The sequence below is a fragment of the Caretta caretta genome, chromosome 8 (assembly GCF_965140235.1).
Source record: "Caretta caretta isolate rCarCar2 chromosome 8, rCarCar1.hap1, whole genome shotgun sequence".
Lineage (NCBI taxonomy): Eukaryota > Metazoa > Chordata > Testudines > Cheloniidae > Caretta > Caretta caretta.
Genome location: NC_134213.1, coordinates 68683244 through 68702572, shown reverse-complemented (window position 1 = coordinate 68702572; position 19329 = coordinate 68683244). Strand labels below are relative to the sequence as shown.

General features: G+C 41.2%; 1 long non-coding RNA gene across 1 annotated transcript in view; it reads left to right on the top strand.

Annotated features, from left to right (window-relative positions):
- The first annotated feature begins 1006 nt into the window (after positions 1–1006).
- Positions 1007–19329, top strand: part of LOC142073112 (uncharacterized) — a 75048-nt gene continuing 56725 nt past the window's right edge. Inside the window, exons 1-2 of the long non-coding RNA XR_012669795.1 lie at positions 1007–1091; positions 1269–1353. This is a non-coding gene — a long non-coding RNA (uncharacterized LOC142073112). The remainder of the gene's footprint in view (positions 1092–1268; positions 1354–19329) is intronic.

The following is a 19329-nucleotide window of genomic DNA, read 5'->3' as shown; positions in this document are numbered from 1 at the left end:
TATTTCCTGGAAGACCTCTGTGTAGACTGGCTGAGAACCACTAGAATAAGCAACTGTTAAGGTTTAACAACTAACTATAGTCCTTGGTCTGGTAGAAATGTGCCACAGCCCCTTAACAACAAATGGCCACATGGATTAATGAGTTAATGGAAGTGAACTTAAAACCTAAAACTTGTAGGCTTGGAAGATTGTGTTTGCTAGAATCTAAATTGCTAGCAGGCAATTTTTACAGCTTTAATAATAAATGAATGGAAAAATTAAAAGATGAATTTTTAGGGATGGATGAAAATTGCAGCTAAAACAGAAAAAAAAATAGGAGTGGGAAGACAGAAATTGCATTTTTTTCAGCCATAATTGTTTGTTTCCATGTTTTATTTTCATTATAAATAACATTATAAAATTACCTCACATACAGTGGAAGCAATGTATGGAAAAAGTGATTGGTTCAGTGTCTATTTTATTGTAGTATTGATAGAGAAATATACAGATTAATGAGTTTCTAGCCAAAACATTCTCTCAGTACAGACCATGTGATGAGAAGGTCCATGAAGGCTCAAGATAGACAGTAATCACTATGGAGTCTTATTTCCTCTGAGGCCTGTCCTTTCTACCCATTAAAGTAGTAAAATGACTCTCCTTGGCTGTCCAATTAACTTATGCTCAAGCAAATCTACATAACAAATTGGAGAATTTGAGCACATGACCAAGAATTCTTAGATGGATCTGATAACCATACATTTCAAGAAAAACCTTCAGACAGACTGCAAGATTTAATAAGCCTTCCACTATGGTCATACCCGTATGGGTTATATTTTTAGCCAGGCAGACTCCTTTCTCTGAACCATATTCAGCAAAGCACATAAGCATGTGCTTAACATTAAGAAAATGTTACCTCTGACTTCTGACTTCAGAGGAGTTGCACAGATAACTGGAGTAACACAGTGCTAAATGAAAGGCAGAGGGAGAACGAGAGAGGTATGTATGTGTGACAGAGAGAGAGAGAGAAATTTGCAGCCATGCCTGAAGATCCTGCAGAAAAAATATCCAAGATTTCTTTTAGAAAGGGGACTAGTCCTTCACTTGGGGCATAGGTATTTATTACTGTCTCAGAATTACCTTCAGTCCTCCTCTGTGGATGCATGCACCTACTCTTTCAATTCATTGTATTAAGTGTTTTTATGTGTTTCCTCCTTATAATGTACTTCCTTTTCAATAGGAAGTTAATGAATGTGTATGCAAGAATTACTACTCCTTTTGTTTTCTTTCAGAGACAAAAAGAACTTCTCCTGATTCAATTATGCTTCAATTTCCTGTGGTTTTGCAGAAACATGCATCCTCTGTAAACATGCCAGAGTAAGTCTTCTTCCTCTTTAAATAAGAAATAATTTTCTCTCTTCCTAGAATTGTTGATGCCATTTACATTAAATGATGCTATATTGAGGAAAGATGTTGTTCAGGAGCATAAAGACAATGCAATGGAAAGAAAACCTAAGGAAGGGTAGACACAGAAATGCAGAAGTGGCGGGAGGGGAGAGGGAAAAAATTCTTCTCACATCCCTTCCTTTCAGTTCTGTCTCTTAAGTACTTAAATGTGCTATTATATCTTTACATGAATGCTATAATGGAAAAAATATACAGAGGGACAGAATCTTAGCTGACGGAAGGGGGAATTCCTAGCTTTACCAGCTACTGTACTTTGTATCAGAAACATATCTGACAACTGGGTCATATATTTTTGCTTCATAATTATTTCTAATGGGAAAAATATTGCCTTCTTCTTCTGCACTTCCAGGCAGAGATCTCAATAAAAAAAGATTTGTCATCCCCTTTATAGGAGTCACTACTTTATGAACTTCACTCAGAACAATTTTCTCTTGCTAAAGCAATAATTTTACAGTTATAGCCAGCAGACAGTCACCATCAGGGAGCCTTGATAATGAGGTCAAATAGGCTCTTTAAATTTCCTGTATAGTCCTGTAAAGAAGATCCAAGGAGATCCCAAAATAAAGCATAGAAAGTAGAAATGTCATGCCTTGACATCCCAATAACTTGCAGGTTGAAACTACAAGTGTGAAGGACCCAGAGAATAGCTTATCAAGAGTCCAGAATTGCCTGGCCACTACCTGTCTGATAGTCTGAGCCTTGTCATCTGCCTTGATCTCTCAGGCAGGTTTCAAGCAGCCTCATTTTCTGATTAATACCTTTGAGAGCTGCAGTGTTACATTGAACTTGTTCAGCTATCTGCAGGACCTAAAAGCTGTATTTTTGCTAAGCCTGTGGTCTGTTCTGCCCTTGGGTGCGTGAGCACCTCTAATACTCATCCTGGGGAAAATGAGCAACCATAGTCCTCCCATGTTGCTTTCTGTCTGCATAGCTTAACCACAACAACAAAAAAACCCCTTCAAACCAACACACAAAAACGCATCAAAAAAGCTTTAGGACTGAAATTAATAGAGTGCAGGGAACCAAAGCTCATCTGCCACGTGCTCACATGGACGATACTTCTACTATAGAGATTTGAATTGCTGCCATTAAATACTAATACCTCCCTCTTGTATGGTACCTTTCATCTGTAGATCTCAAAACACTTTACAAAGGGAGGTAAGCAGGGGTGCTGGAACAATTTTTATCATGGGGGTGCTGATGATGGAAACCATGCAAACCACGTAGTTGGTGTTTGCTATTACTACACCAAGCCAGGGGACACGGTAGCACTGCTAGTTCCAGCACCCCTGGAGGTAAGTGTCATTATCCTCATTTTACAGATGTGGAACCTGAGGCATAAAGAAGGGAAGTGACTTTGGCCAAAGTCATCCTATAAGCCAGTGGCAGAGGTACAATCCAAGTGTGCCAATTCCCAGGCCAGTGCTCAAGCTGCTAGGCCATATTCCCTACCGTATACTCAGAAGTCTCTAGTATTCAATGATACCATTTATGTAATGGCTTCATAACTAATTCCATATGGATGGCTCTGAATGGAGTTTATATCCCTTTGGGTCTATGATCTTGTCTCTCCTTGGTTTTCACTTGGTTTTCAGCTATTTTCAGTTATTCAGAAGAAATTTTGGTTGAAATGCTTTGCTCAGAGAGTTTGCTGACAGTACCGTTGTATGACCTTGCAGTCTCCTTCTTGTAGGTTAGCACAGCAGTGAGACTCCCTGGAATGGTGCCACTAGCATGGTCTCATTAACAAAGCATGTATTATTTATTATTACTGTAAGAGGGTACTGAGGCAGCTCCCCTCCAGCTGCTGCTGACTTTGCCTTCCTCAGGTACGAAACATCCCGTCACTTGACCATCCTCCGAGGGGTCCTTTCCCTCTCGGGCTGTCTGTGGATGTGACAAACCCAGCCAGCACAGTTACTCTGTTAAACTCCCTTAAAAGAAACTGAGGCCCAAACCTTCAAAAGGTATTTAGGCATCTAATTCCCATTGAAAATAATGAGAGTTAGATGCCTAAAGGATCTGGGCCTGAAACTTTGTCTGTTGAAAGAAGCACAGGCTGGGACAAATTAAAGGGGATGCAGAAGCAGAGGATGGGACAAATTGGAATTATTCTCCTACTTGCTGATGAAACAGCCATCCTGTATGTGGTCAACTGCTGCTTCCTCCTCCCCATCTGTGAATTTGAGTAATATTAATATACCAGATCTAATTCCTGATCAGTTTATGGCCCGATTCATCCTGTAAATGATTTTGCTGGAATCTACTGATAGAAATGCTATCTTCTATGCCTATAATTTCCCACAGAAATAATGTAGTGTTTTATTTCTAATGGGTTTGAATTTATGAAGCAATAATAATGTGAGGTAAATCAAATTAAGAAATAAAAATATCACATTCCATTTTTCAACTCCACAGATCAGGTACTGGCTTAGTACAATATAATGAAAATACTCTTTATAGCCCTCTGTCCTCAGTATAGGTACTGAAGTCCACGTCAACAGTCTTTAGTGAGACCTTTGAGCCTGATACAAAAAATCCTTGGCTCGCTCAACTCCAATTCTAGTCAATGGGAGTTCTGCAAGTAGTGGGTTTGTAGGATCACGTCCCACGTTATGTTGATATGACACTTAATGCTCTAGGTTGATATTTAATGGAGGGTGAAAATATATGAAGTTTATTACTTACCATAAAAGCCAGAGTCAAGCACTATTGCCTATTGTAAAATGGAAAGCTTATGAATTCAGAAGAGTTTATCTAAGAGAACACAACAGATAGTCTAATGATTGTTCAATAAAAGTGACTAGGTTTTACCATTGATGAAATATTTCGTCTAGATCTCACCTTCTCTTACCTGACTGTGTAGATAAAAAGTATACTAGATTTAAGAACATATTTTATGGCACATTTGGTAAAAAATAGTACCAAAAATAATTTTTTATTTTTCACATTTAAGTAGCACAGCTTTCTCTGTTTCTTTACTTGCCAAAGGTATTACTGTGTGCACATTTAGGGCTAGATTCTGAAAATGGATCTGCTCAAGTGAACCCTTGTGGAGCCCCACTGTCTCCAACAGGCTCCAGAGGTGTTTCTAGGCAGACCTATTTACATCAGCTAGCCTTTAGCATGCAATCACCACTAGAATAAGTGGCCCTACCCCTTAGAAAATATAGAAGGGTAACACCACCAGCATGCCCCTTTGTGGCTGGACACAGCTTAGCAGTCCTTTCTGTGGAGCTCTTCTTCCCTGTTGCCAGCTCACAATCAGTCCTACCCATTCTGGGGTAGCAGAGAGTCCCACAAAATAGTCCAATAACCTTACACCAGGTTTTCAGCCTGACTCTAGGTTCAATCATCCTTACATTGCTTGCCTCAGGCAGCTTTCACACTACCTTCCTCAGTGGCCAGTAGGGAAACTCAGACTGTCCCTCTGTTCTGGGACCCAGTCCAAGGACCCTTGTAACAAGCAGTTAACAGATCTGCTTTTTGAGACTCCTGGCTGTCTCTCTGGACCACTTCCTACCTTGGCCTGTCTCTAGGACTTCTTCCCCAGCCCCTTCCCAGACTCACTCCTCCACACTCTTCACTCTTTCCTGGACCCTGCAGAGTTCTGTCTGTCCCTTGTACTCTGTAACACAGTTTATGCCATGGATTCATAGATTCCAAGGCCAGAACGAACCATTGTGATCATCTGACCTCCTGTACAGGCCATAGAACTGCCCTAAAATAATTCTTAAAGCAGATCTTTTAGAAAAAAAAAAGTCCAATCTTGATTTTAAAATGGTCAGTAATGGAGAATCCACCACACACCTTGGTAAATTGTTCCAGTGGTTAATGACTGTCACTGTTAAAAAGTTACACCTGATTTCCAGTCTGAATTTGTCTAGGTTCAACTTCCAGCCATTTAATCATGTTATACTTTTCTCTTACACATTGAAAAGCCCATTGTTAAATAATCGTTCCCCCTGTAGATACTTATAGACTGCAATTCCCTTAATTATCTCTTTGTTAAGATGAATTGATTAAATTTCTTGAGTCTATTAATATAAAGCATATGCTCAAATTCTTTAATCATCCTTGTGCATCTCTGAACCATTTCCTATTTATCAACATCCTTCTTGAATTCTGGACACCAGAACTGGACACTATTCCAGCAGCTGTCACAGCAGTTTATGCATCCAAGGACTGCATTCATCCTTGTGACCATAGGGTCGTATTGAGAGCTCATGTTCAGCTGATTATCTGCTATGACTCAGATATTTTGTATCCCAGGATAGACTCCCCCATCATGTAAGTATGGGTGACATACTTTTCTCCTAAATGTATACATTTACGTTTAGCCATATTAAAATGCATATTGTTTGTTTGTGCCAGGTTATCAAGCAGTCTAAATCATTCTGTATCAGTGACTGGTCCTCTTCATTATATATTCCCAATTATTTTGTCATCTGCAAACTTAATCAGCAATGATTTTATGTTTTCTTCCAGGCACTTAATAAAAATTGTAAATATAATGGAGCTAAGAACTGATCCCTTCAAGTCCCCACAGAAACACATCTGTTTGATGATTCCATTTATAATTACCATTTGAGACCTATCAGTTAGCCATCTTTTATTCCATTTAATGTGTGCCATGTTAATTTTGTATTGTTCTAGCTTTCTAATCAAAACATGATAAGGTGCAGAAGTCTAAATATATGTGATCAACACTATCATCTCTATCAACCAAATTTATAATCTCAACAAAAAAAGGTATCAAGTTAGTTTGACGGGATCTATTTTCCATAAATTCATGTTGATTTGCATTAATTACATTACCCTCATTTAATTAGTTATTAATTGAATTCTGTATCAGCTACTCCATTATCTTACCCAGGACTGATGTCACACTGAAAGGCATATAATTACCTGAGTCATCCCACTTACCCTTTTTAAATATTGGTACAACAATAGCTTTCTTTTAGTCTTCTGGAACTTCCAAGGTGTTCCAAGACTTTTAAAAATCAACATTAGCAGTCTAGCAAGCTTCTCATCCAGCTCTTTTAAAACTCTTGGGTGCAAGTTATCCAGACCTGCTGATTTAAAAGTGGCTGACTTTAGTAGCTGCTGTTTAACATCCTCCTCAGATATTAGCTGTCAGTGCTTTCTCCCTGGTCTGACTCCTCCCTGATCCAGGCTCTCTGTGTCAGTTTCTCTTTCCTCCAGCAACACAAACCCCTGTGCTGCTTCATGGGAGTCTTGCCCTTTTGTCAAGGCTCACCACAGGACCTTGCCCTACACCTCTGTAGCTTCCTGTTGTCTCACCTGGCCCTTTGCAGAACTCCCTTCTCAGGAGTGGATCCCAAAGCTTATTCTCCCTGTTGGTCTTCCTGCCTCCTTCTGCCCCTAAGCCCTTCCTTTATGTTAGTCACCCAGCTCCTCCCCAGCTAGGTCTCATCCTTAACTGAGCTTGACATACCCTATACTTGCCACCAGATATCCTAACCGAACCTTCCAGCTCCCTTTAAACCTTTCATTGCCAGTATGGGGTATTCATCCAATCACATATAGTAGTGGATGAAACACTTCATAAGTAAAGAATCACAGAAGAACAGAGCACTGGCTTGATCACTGTGAGACTTAGATAAGAGAAAGTATCTTATGCTGTATGAATACCAGGACAAATCATTGGATAAACCAGACTGACTGATAAATAAAATTAGCTGAACGGTTGTTTTCCTCCTCCTATATTGGTAGGAATTGTGTGATTAAAAATAAATTCCTATCATGGAAGTTTGTTTATGTTGTTATAGTAGTGTTGACAAAATGTCTGATTAATAGTAACTTCCTGTCAAAACTATATAATAGAGTATATGGAAGGCAGGGAGGGGGCAGCAAGCCATGCTAGTAATGCTGGAAATAATTTTTAGAAAATAAACAACATGCTTTTTTAGCCTCTATCAATTACTTGGGCCTTACACAAAACCAGTTTAAGGCAACAGAGTCTTTCAATTTACTTTGGTGAACTTTGGACCAAGCTCCTTCTTGCTTACTGACTGACAGTACATTATGTTTCTTGATGTACATTACAGTAGGCAACAGTATATACAACTAGCCAGGCATAATAAAGAATTGTCTGCAAAAGGCATGGCCCTCCATATGCAGTAAATGGTTTATTTTAATACCTTGCTGCCTGGTGTAAATAAGTATATTTTTACTAATGCCAAAACAAATGCAATTTCAGAAAGTACTGACCATGTGTTTGACACTAGAGCCACTGGCTCCATTCCATGATTTTTCTAAGGTGCTTGGAGCTGATATGGAGCTTTTTAAGTATGTTTTGCCATTTCAGAACAGCAAAAAGGTGAAAAATGCTACCTAAAACATAGTTTTACTAAAGTTGAATTGTTCCCATGATGCAGAATACAAGAAGTGCATGTGAAAAGTACATGCCTTTTAAACAATGATAAAGAAAGGCACTGAAGGACATTATGACCAGGCAGCAGGCATAGCATATTCTGAAAAGGCAGCCCTTGACCCTTGCCCTATTCTGTCAGTTGCCAGATGGGTAGGGATTTGAACTTCAGTGTGATAGCACAGGATAAGGGCCAATAAGGAATAAAAGGTTAGAGTGATTACAGCAAGATATATGTGCCTTTGACCCAAATTAGAAAAAAGCACATGTAACCAGCAAAATAATGATCTGCAATATCCAGCAAAAGTCTGAGCAAAAAATGTTTAAATTGTTTTGCTTTTTATCCTCTCATTTCTCTAAAGGCTTTATGATACACTCACATAGATTTGAAGCTAAATGACTATTTTAATTATGATAGTTTGTTTTACAGTGATATAGATATACTCTCTCACTAGGCTGATTTCTTAGAAATTTCCATTTATTATTTTATTACTATTAGTCCCTCAAGGTAGCAATATTGAATTTTCCTAGTCTCTGAAGTAATGAATATTATAATTAAATCTTGGTTGGAAGTAGTTCACGACCAAATGTTGTTGAATTCTTCCAAGCATCTGGCTGCCAATACAAGTTTTATATTGTAGACTTTGAGAATTCTTTGACCCTGATCACAGAACTTTTCAGTTAATGACTAATTGCATGAAAAGGCAGATGGGGGAGGGGGAGTGCATCGTAAAAGGAAATTAGGCACTAAAATCCTGAATTGTCCTCTTCACAGAGGCACTATATCCTGCACACTGTATATTGTTCACCTTCAGGATAATCATCACACGGATACAGAGGTGAAAACAATAGGTGGATTCAGTTAAAAACAAAGCTGTTCACTGCCCAAGAGGGACTACAAGTTACTTGAAGGAGTTGATCCTGCAGTCTCTAATCCCATGGAAGTCATCTGTAGTTCTGACTAATTAGTGAAGGAGTAGGCCCTAAATGATACATATATGCAAAAAGGGAGAAAGATAAATTAGAAGACACACTACTGAATTTAGCGGAATCTATTTAAGCTGCAACTGATGAAGTACTTGCCATATGTCATTTGAACTTGTGGCATGCGGTGATTCTAACTCTTTCAGGTACCATGTGGTGTTTACTCTTAGATTTAATCCCAAAACAAAAGCTATTACACACTTTGCAATCCACCAGGAGGGCAGAAGGACTGGCCTAATCCTTCTTGCTATGTACCTTCTTGCTATGGTCAAAGCTCAGATAGCATAATTTTTTTTTATTGTTCACTAGTTTCAGTTACATGGTTGTTCAACAGGCAAGATCAGATAACACTCCAATGTTTTATGACAATGGTTCTCAGTCTGTTGCATGTGTCTTTTTGGTTCACCAAATAAAACATTTGGAGAATCAAGCACAGGCAAACTGGTGTGTTGGGAGGTGGAAGTGGTCTATGAAAACCACTGTTACTCTTATGCAGGGGCTTTTAGAATGAACCAAGGTAATATCAAAAAGCAGTATCACAGATAGGTCACATTGAAAAGTTCAGATCTGCATTCAGATCTCCACAGTTTAGAAGTTGGAGGAGGAATTGGATGTGGTATTCCACTTTGGGCCTCTCTCTAATATTATTACATTTTAACACAAAGGGAGGAGATATGATTGTCAGAGGCTGAACGACTTTCCCAGTTATACCTTTTTCAGTTTTAGTTATTGTTTTCTCTTTTTGTATGCAAATATTTCTCTGCTTTTGCCATGAAGAATTTTATGCAAGATTAACTCAATATTCTCAAAAAATATTCTACTTAAAAGCCTTTTAACAAATACAGTTAGATCTAGCAACTGAACACAACTCAACCCAAATAAATGTAAATTTTGCTTCCAGGTCACACTTCCTCTGATAATACCTACTGAGGTCTCTAAACCTTGCATGACTTTACTGGTGTAAACCCGTGTACTTGAAATCAGATTTGGCTTGTGTCTACTTCAGTTCACTTCAAATTAGGATAATAATAATACCAAATATTTTCTAAAATCAAGGCACTACATAAAATATACACATGGTCAGATTAATATGCTATTATTTTGATCCCAGATACTAGAGTTTAATTATACATGAGGCTGGTAGAACCGCCTATTAAGGTTGCCCTACAGTTCCCATTGTAAGACCTTCTTTTCAGTTGCTTATAATATTGCCAAACTTTAACCATTAGTGCTGACATTGTCCAGGCTGAATATCTCAGGTTGAATTTTTGTGGAGAATTTCAGCCAGCTGTTCAGCTGTTCCTAAGAATAAGGCAAGTAAAAAAAAAAGTTGTTTTGCCATGTGTCATAAATATAAAGGGAAGGGTAAACACCTTTAAAATCCCTCCTGGCCAGAGGAAAAATCCTCTCACCAGTAAAGGGTTAAGAAGCTAGGATAACCTCACTGGCACCTGATCAAAATGACCAATGAGGAGATATGATACTTTCAAAAGCTGGGAGGAGGGAGAAAAACAAAAGGTCTGTGTCTGTCTGTGTGATGCTTTTACCGGGGACAGAACAGGCATGGAGTCTTAGAATTTAGTAAGTAATCTAGCTAGATGAGCATTAGATTATGATTTCTTTAAATGGCTGAGAAATTAAGCTGTGCTGAATAGAATGGATATTCCTGTCTGTGTGTCTTTTTGTAACTTAAGGTTTTGCCTAGAGGGATTCTCCATGTTTTGAATCTAATTACCCTGTAAGGTATTTACCATCCTGATTTTACAGAGGTGATTCTTTTTTACTTGTAGTAAAATCCTTCTTTTCAGAAACTGTATGCTTTTTCATTGTTCTTAAGATCCAAGGGTTTGGGTCTGTGTTCACCTATGCAAATTGGTGAGGATTTTTACCAAACCTTCCCCAGGAAGTGGGGTGCAAGGGTTGGGAGAATTTTAGGGGGGAAGATGTTTCCAAACAACGCTTTCCTAATAAATAAACCCAGATAAACATTTGGTGGTGGCAGTGGAAGTCCAAGGGCAAAGGGTAAAATAGTTTGTACTTTGGGGAAGTTTTAACCTAAGCTGGTAAAAGTAAGCTTAGGAGGTTTTCATCCAGGTCCCCACATCAGGTACCCTAGAGTTCAGAGTGGGGAAGGAACCTTGACACCATGTTAAAAAATTCTGGCAACCTTTTCTTTGAAAAGCACTAGTACATCTATGCTTCAGAACAGGAACTTGAATTTTGGCAGGGGGTTGGCTTTTGTGTCAAAGATGTGTCTTTTTGCCATCCCTGTCAATATTTGCCCAGATTGGGCCATGTTATAAGCCTTTGACAATCTCAGTATATACAGGGTCAGTAAGGACTTGTTACAGTTTTGCAGCTAAATCGCTAAAAATTCCATCCGCAATGAGCACAGTACAGCCTGAAGGTGCAGGGAGCTGAACAGGACTTTCTCTACAATTGCATCTCTGGGTTGCTGTGGACCAGGCGAGGGCCAGACATCTGATCTAAAAGCAGGAAGGCTGTCTCTCTTATGTTCTTAATGACCCACGCTGCTGGCATGAGGAAGCTGAATGATTCGTAGATTCTAAAGCCAGAAGGGACCATTATGGGCATTTAGTCTATCTCCTGCGTATCACAGGCCTTAGGACTTCCTTGGATTAATTCAAGTTTGAAATAGAGCAACATTTTTAGAAAAGCATCCAGCTCCTCGGGTCTACTTCTGAGGTTTTAAATTCCAGGGGAAATAGTGAGACTAGCTGGGCAAGGAAACTGGAACCTTGGAAGGACAACTGGGACTGTTTGGACAAGGAGATTGGAACTGGGTGGAGGGAGACTGGAGCTGAGAGCCAGAGGATACACAGAGTTATAGAATTTAAGTCCCGAAGGGACCATTAGATCATCTAGTCTGACCTCAGAGAAGACTGGAACTGTCTGGACAAGGAGACTGAGACTGGCAGACAGAGGGAGAGCTAGAGGGGAAAAGACTGAAATCAGAGAAGGAGCTGACAGGAGACACTGGGAATCAATGCAGTGGGAGGAAGGAGAGTAAGGGAGGAGAGACAGTTTTAGTGATAGACAGACACAAATCAGGAAATGCCAGAATTCAGATTGCCTGTGCAACCTTAATGTGGGCTTTTTGTGTGTGCGTGAGTTATGATACAATCTTTAATAACATGACCACATACTATTTGTCCCCTGCCACATTCAGTACACACAATGGCCTTCTTCTGGGAATGGATGAGGAAACTTACTTTTAGGACCCCCGCTTCATTTGCTGCAGAAGTTGGAAGGTGTATAGTGAATGAGGCAAGGGACTGCAGGCAGAGAAATAATTGTTTCATGGTTAAGATAGCTGAAAGTTGCCCTGGAGAATTAGCAAAGCCAAGCACTCAAAAGCTAGGAAATGCCAGAATTCAGGTTGCCTGAACAACCTTAATTCAGCCTCCTTGTGCATGTGCATTATGATACAGGTTTTTTTCCATAGGACTATGCCTCATTCAATGTACCGAATGGATGGTGCTCACTTAATAAACAGCTATTCAAAATTTTGTTTCTCCTCCTTGTTTAATGTGTGGCCCCAGGCCTTATTTACTGCACGCTATTCAAACCCTTCTCAGAAGATAGAACTCTGTTTCCTCCTGAGCTTTTCTGCTCATCACTACGGTATTTGAGTGCTTTACAAACATCAATTAAGGTATTTTCACAACATCCCGGTGAGGTGAGAGGTATTATCCCATTTCACAGATGGGGAACAGAGGCAGAGAGATTCAGATCAAAAGTGGGGAAGTGGTAGAAACTCACCGTGAATGAAGGGAGAGAGGCATAGGAGGCATCCTCCCAAATTTAACAATTTTAAGCGGTACACAGTCATCACACCCAGAGAGCTGACCAACTGGATATTTGCTCTCTTTAAGTTACTACGCAGTATTTTATATCTGAAAAGGCAAGGCAAGTGACAAGTGAAGGAAAATAAGGTACCCTGCAATGAACTCCCCATCTTTTCTGTGATGATGGAGACCACTGTTACTATTAATTTACATAACACAACTGTCTCTACCATAACCTTGCCTTCCCTCACCCACCGCCTCCATTTATCTGTTTATTCACAGTTACATGTTGTCTAACTCCTAGGCTGGGATCTCCTGGGGACAGGTTCTGTCTGTGTTATTTGTTTTTACAGTGCCTCGTACAATGAATCTGTAATCTCTGTTTGATGTCTTTAGATGATACTGCAATACAAATAATACATAAATTAACAACAATACTGGCAGAAAGGGATAAAGCATGTCCTCCCTTACTGCAGGCCAGCCAGACTACTGAGTGCCCAACCTCCTCTACCTTAAACTGATCATACATTTTCAAAATAGTAATAATACCTTATCTAGCACTTTTCATCTGTAGATCTCCAAGTGGGCAAAGGAGGTCAGGATCATTATCCCAGTTTTACAGATGGAGAGACTGAGACACAGAGAAGTGAAGCGACTTGCCCCAGGTCACACTGTAGGCCACTAGCATAACTGTAAATAGAATTGAGGTCCCCTAAGCCTAGTCTTGTAATCTACTACACCATGTTGCTATTACAACTATTTTGTAATAACCATACCCCCACCCTATTATGCATCATCAGCAGGATTTGAACACTGAACCTCTAGCACTATAGAATGCTACCATTTGAGCTACAGGACCAACTAATAAAACCAAAAGCCAAATCTGGTAGGAAGAAGAGTATGAATTGACATTAAACAAAGAATGGGTTCTTGGCACATACCGGATCTTTGTGAGGTATTAAAAGAGATCCCACAAATTGATAAACCAGTGTAAGCATATAGCTTCAGTTATTTTTTTTACCACCACAAAAACAAGAAGGTTAACATGTAAAGGCATGTGGACAAAAAAATTGTAGGTCTTTGTGTGGGGGCACAAAGTCTATGAGAAGTGGCAGGGTCTGGGGGGTTGTGGGAAGACCCTGGGACAACCAAGTCTCTGGGGAAGTGGGAGATAGGACCTGGATGGAGCTAGGAGGAAGGAGGTTGAGAAGCCTGAGCAAGGAAGAAATATTATGAGGACAGTGTCCTCTAATATTCCCTTCCACAAACCCATAAATAGAAATAGGCCCATCTGAGGTCTAGATCGGATCCAAAACCAGCACTGCAAGTGTCAGCCCTCATGCTGACCCCAAAGTCCAGACAATCTGGACCAAAAGTTGAGGGGGGATTCAGATAATTTGGTGGCTAAGTGATGGCTCAGTGGTCCTCTAAAGGGTTTAGAATCTGAGCAGTTTTCAGTGATCAGATCTGCCTTTTGCTTAAGATAGAAGTGCCACCTATTCATCATAGCCATGAATGTGTATTATTTTCAGATACTGCCAAAAAACCCCAAAACCCTAAGACACGGGTGTTTATTTTATTTGGAAAAAAGCATTGGGAAATTTCTAAGAATCTGAGCTGTGTACTACAGTGTGTGAAAGCAATATATCTTTTGAAGGCAGGTACTGTATGTACCAGGGCAAAACCAGCTACATTGCTCATTCTTTTTCCCAGCATCAGCTACACAGCTCTTGTCCCTTGAGTTTTCCCAATTGGCTGTGGAACAGTGGCAATGACAGACACAGGAATTATATGAACAGTCTACACATCCAAGCATACAAGTCTTTTAGAAAGGATTTTCCTGTGAGGTTTTTGTAGTTCAAACAAATTAATGTATGGATGCTATGTTTCAACCCTTGGAAGAGATACATTTCTGGCAGTGTGACACTTGCCACAAGCCCAAGGCTTCCTGTTTCGCTAATCCTATTAGTTAAATAATCATGCTGGCATGTGGCACTGTCTCATAACTGGCACAGTATCAACATTTCCTATTACATTTCATTACTGGCAGAGCAAGCTATGTAAGCACATTATATCCTGTCCATGCTTGCAAGGCTCTCTCTTCCTTTGCAAAATAGACTGATGGCTTTCATAGATATAGGCAGAGTATTGCATCTATAAACTCAAAGTAAGCATGGTAAGGAGTAAACAACTATCCAAACATGAAAGGAAGAAAAGACAATTATTCACTAAAAACACATAGCTAAAATTAGAATGTGCTACATTATTTAGTGAAAAATGGATTACTCACAAAGCTCTGTAGCAACTCAAAGTTTGTGAGAGTTAATTAAGCATTGAAGCAGATCAGAACCATGAACAGACGAATAATTCCTGGAAACTCACTGAACAAGCCCTTTGGTTTGAAAATCTTTGCAATAGGAATAGCATTAACATAATATACAATTCATCATGTATAATTAATGCTTGCAATCATTTAGTATTCACATCTCTCTACTTCATTCTCTTCATTAAGACAATACATTCCAATTTCAGCTTTATCTAGTGTGTGAATGTCATGTTTTTCAAAATATTTATTATTCAGTATAATTTATCCTGCTTTTTAATATGTGCACACCCAAGTACAGTTGGATGGGTCAGTGTCATGTGACCAAAAATACTGTTGCATTGTTCACCGCTTGACCACATTATTGACCTCTGGGTCACATGCCAAGTAGTCAGTAGTTTCTGAACTCTAGACATGAAGTGGTACAGAGAGCCCATATAAGCTCTTGCACACCTTTTAGCCCTTCAATTTTGTTTTATAGAGGGTTAAAATGAGTCTTGGGCAGATGCTCTGCACTGGGGTGAATTTCATCCAGAGTTGGCATTTGGCTTAATCAGGCCATGCCAGCATGTCTCACCCAACTGCAGTGTGTTTGGCAATGCAAATATAGGGACCATTTGAAGTTCTTCTACCCCCTTTTCCAATGTCACAATTCCTGGAGAACGTTAAGGACATCTTCTCTATCCTCATTCTTATTGATCTGTTCAATGCCTGCCACACACTGAATCACAAACCTGATTGACCACTCCTGGTGCCACTACTTCTGCTCAGTCTTGCATCACAAGCTGCCTTTGAAATATCTCACTCACAATGTCCCACCATGAACTCAAACTTAACATGTGCAAAAATGAGCTACACATTTTAGACCACAGTCTTCTCTGCAGCTGAACTCTGTTCAGCAGGGAAGGGACAGGAGAAGTTATATCTCCCTGATTCTGCACTGGCCCAGTCCCAGTATGAGCTGGAGAAGTCTAGTTAGGCTTTCATTTCTAACTTCTTGCCCAATTGCTTATTTCATTCCACCAATGCCTCTTCATTTACTTTTTCCTGACATCTTTCCATACTGCCCCTTATACTTAAAACTCCTTCTTCCACTTATGCAAAAGGTTTCTTCCACCAAGACTGGGAAGCCTACCATATCATTTACTAGTTTCTACATTACAATGTGAAGTAGGTTGGAGCTTCCTTTGATAGTGCAGGCGTCAAGGTTCCTTCCCCACTCTGAACTCTAGGGTACTGATGTGGGGACCTGCATGAAAACCCCCTAAGCTATTTTTACCAGCTTAGGTTAAAACTTCCCCAAGGTACAAACTATTTTACCTTTTGCCCTTGGACTTTATTGCTGCCACCACCAAGCATCTAACAAATATATAACCGGGAAAGAGCCCGCTTGGAAACATCTTTCCCCCAAAAATCCTCCCAAACCCTACACCCCCTTTCCTGGGGAAGGCTTGATAAAAATCCTCACCAATTTGCGTAGGTGAACACAGACCCAAACCCTTCAATCTTAAGAACAATGAAAAAGCAATCAGGTTCTTAAAAGAAGAATTTTAATTAAAGAAAAAAAGTAAAAGAATCACCTCTGTAAAATTAGGATGATAAATGCCTTACAGGATAATCAGATTCAAAACATAGAGAATCCCTCTAGGCAAAACCTTAAGTTACAAAAAGACACAAAAACAGGAATATACATTCCATTCAGCACAGCTTATTTTATCAGCCATTTAAACAAAACAGAATCAAATGCATACCTAGCTAGATTACTTACTAAGTTCTAAGACTCCATTCCTTTTCTGTACCTGGCAAAAGCATCACACAGACAGAGGGAACCTTTGTTTCTCCCCCCCCTCCAGCTTTGAAAGCATCTTGTCTCCTCATTGGTCATTTTGGTCAGGTGCCAGTGAGGTTGTCCTAGCTTCTTAACCCTTTACAGGTGAAAGGGTTTTTCCTCTGGCCAGGAGGGATTTAAAGGTGTTTACCCTTTCCTTTATATTTATGACAGCAGGTGACTCATGAAAATGGAATAGAAACACTTCCTAGAAACATGAAAGCCTGACAGTCCTGGCTCTGTTGAGTTAATGTTCTAATTCACAATGGCTAGGCTTAGCCAGATTTATAGTGACATATTATTTACTTATACATCACTGTGACAGTGGTGAGAACTAGCAGCTGAACCAGCACTCTGGTCACTGAAAGTCCATTTAGTTTCCCCAGAGAAGGGTCTGAATCAGGAAAGCTGGGGTTAATTACTAAATCAGGCTAAACTGGGGAGAGCGAAGGAGCTAGGTAGCCCATTAACTGGGCGATTAGAAAGTCACACAGGAGGGAAGTGCAAAGAGAGGGAGGAAAGGGCTAGCAAGGCCACGGCAAAGGGAGATCTCTGTGTGGAGAGATCTTTTCCCTCTGTTCTGTATGGCAAAATGATGTTTGTATGTCACTGTAAACAGTTGCTGAACAGGACTGTAAAGGGTTGGTGGTGGTAGACATAACACAAAAACTATACGTTGGCATTTACAACTGTGATCGGGGGGAGGGCAGGTTCCCTTGCATAGTGGTTATTGTCTATGGTGGCAGTCTCCCCTAATGGGTCTGCTCCAGTGGGCAGTAACCCTGTCTAGTGGATAAAGTCCTCAAGGCAGCAACCCCACTGAGTGGATATAGTGCAGGGTGGGGTACGGGAACCTGGGCCCTCCCACTCCACCAGGTTCCAACCCAGGGCCCTGGGAGGATGGTTTGAGCACTCATCTGTCGGCATGTGGAGTCAGCTTCCCTGGGTCACTTCCAACCTTAGTCTGCACCCAGTCCGACTGCTGCCTGTTTGTGGAGAACATCAACTTCCAGGCTTCCAGCCCTTGACCCTGTCACTGTGGCACCTCTGCTCCTCAGCTCAGCTCTGGTCCTTCCCTAGAGCACCCAGGGCATGACCTCCTCCTTGGCTTGTCAGCCTCTGACTGAGTTACCTGGCTGGCTTTCATACCCCGCCTCCACCTGAGCATGCTCAGCAAAGGCAGAGGGGGGGAAGCCTCTTTAGCCGAGAACTGCTTCTTAGACACCCCGTCACAACAACCCAGAGGTATTAGAGCCATTTCTACAAGAAAACAGAAGTGGAGGGGAAACGTTCCCTGTCACAATCACACATACACATTGTAATATCCTAGAGCAGTTGTGTTTTCAAAGAACAATGTGAAAAATACAGCTCCCTTCTGGTACAACTGTTGGCTATCCTCTATTAAGATTTTAATGACAACAAATTCCCCCCAATACCAGTTCAAGTGGAAAATTCAATTACCTCCACAACGGTATGACAATGATATGATTATTGAACCAGACAGCTTCCAAAAGCTCACAGTCCCTTTTTTTGTCACAAGACACAAAATAAAACAGTGGTTTTTACTTCGGTATGTAGAATGCTCTCAAAAATATCATGAGAACACCATGTTTAAGTTAAATCAATAATACTAGAAATAAGCCTTAGAAAATCTCTTTAGCGCATCACAGCAGCAATGTCTTCATAGACTCATAGGCTGTAAGGTCAAAAGGGACCATTATCATTATCTAGTCTGACCTCCTCTACATTGCAGGCTACAGAACCTCACCCACCCACTCCTGTAATAGACCCCTAACCTCTGAGTTACTGAAGTCCTCAAATCATGATTTAAACAGTGGTGAGCTCGAGCCGGTTCACACTGGTTCGCTAGAACCAGTTGTTAAATTTAGAAACCCTTTTAGAACTGGTTGTTCCATGAGGGACAACCGGTTCTAAAAGGGCTTCTAAATTTAACCGGCCAGAAGTGGTGCCTTAGGCGCCGACACCATGGGTGCTCCAGGGCTGGAGCACCCAAGGGGAAAATTTGGTGGGTGCAGAGCACCCACCGGCAGCTCCCCGCCTCCCCCCATCCCCAGCTCACCTCCACTCCGCCTCCGCCCATGAACGCACCGGCCCCGCTTCTCTGTGCATCCCACCCTGGCTTCCCACGAATCAGCTGTTCGGCAGGAAGCCTAGGAGGGCTGAGAAGCAGGCGGCGGCTTCCCGTTTGGGCTCAGGGAGGCAGAGGTGAGCTGGGGCAGGGGGGCGCGAGGACGGCCGCCCGTGCTGCAGCAGGTAACCGGGGGGGGGGGGGGAAGGGCATGCAGGGGAACCGCTCCGCACCCCAGCTCACCTCCGCCACCCTTGGCCTGAGCGGGAAGCTGCCGCCTACTTCTCAGCCCTCCCAGGCTTCCTGCCGAACAGCTTATTCGCGGGAAGCCGGAGGAGGGGGCAGAGAAGCACAGCAGGGCGGTGCGTTCAGGGGCGGAGGCGGAGCAGAGGTGAGGTGAGTTGGGGCTGGGTGCGGGGTGGGGAGCTGCCGGTGGGTGCTCTGCACCCACCAAATTTT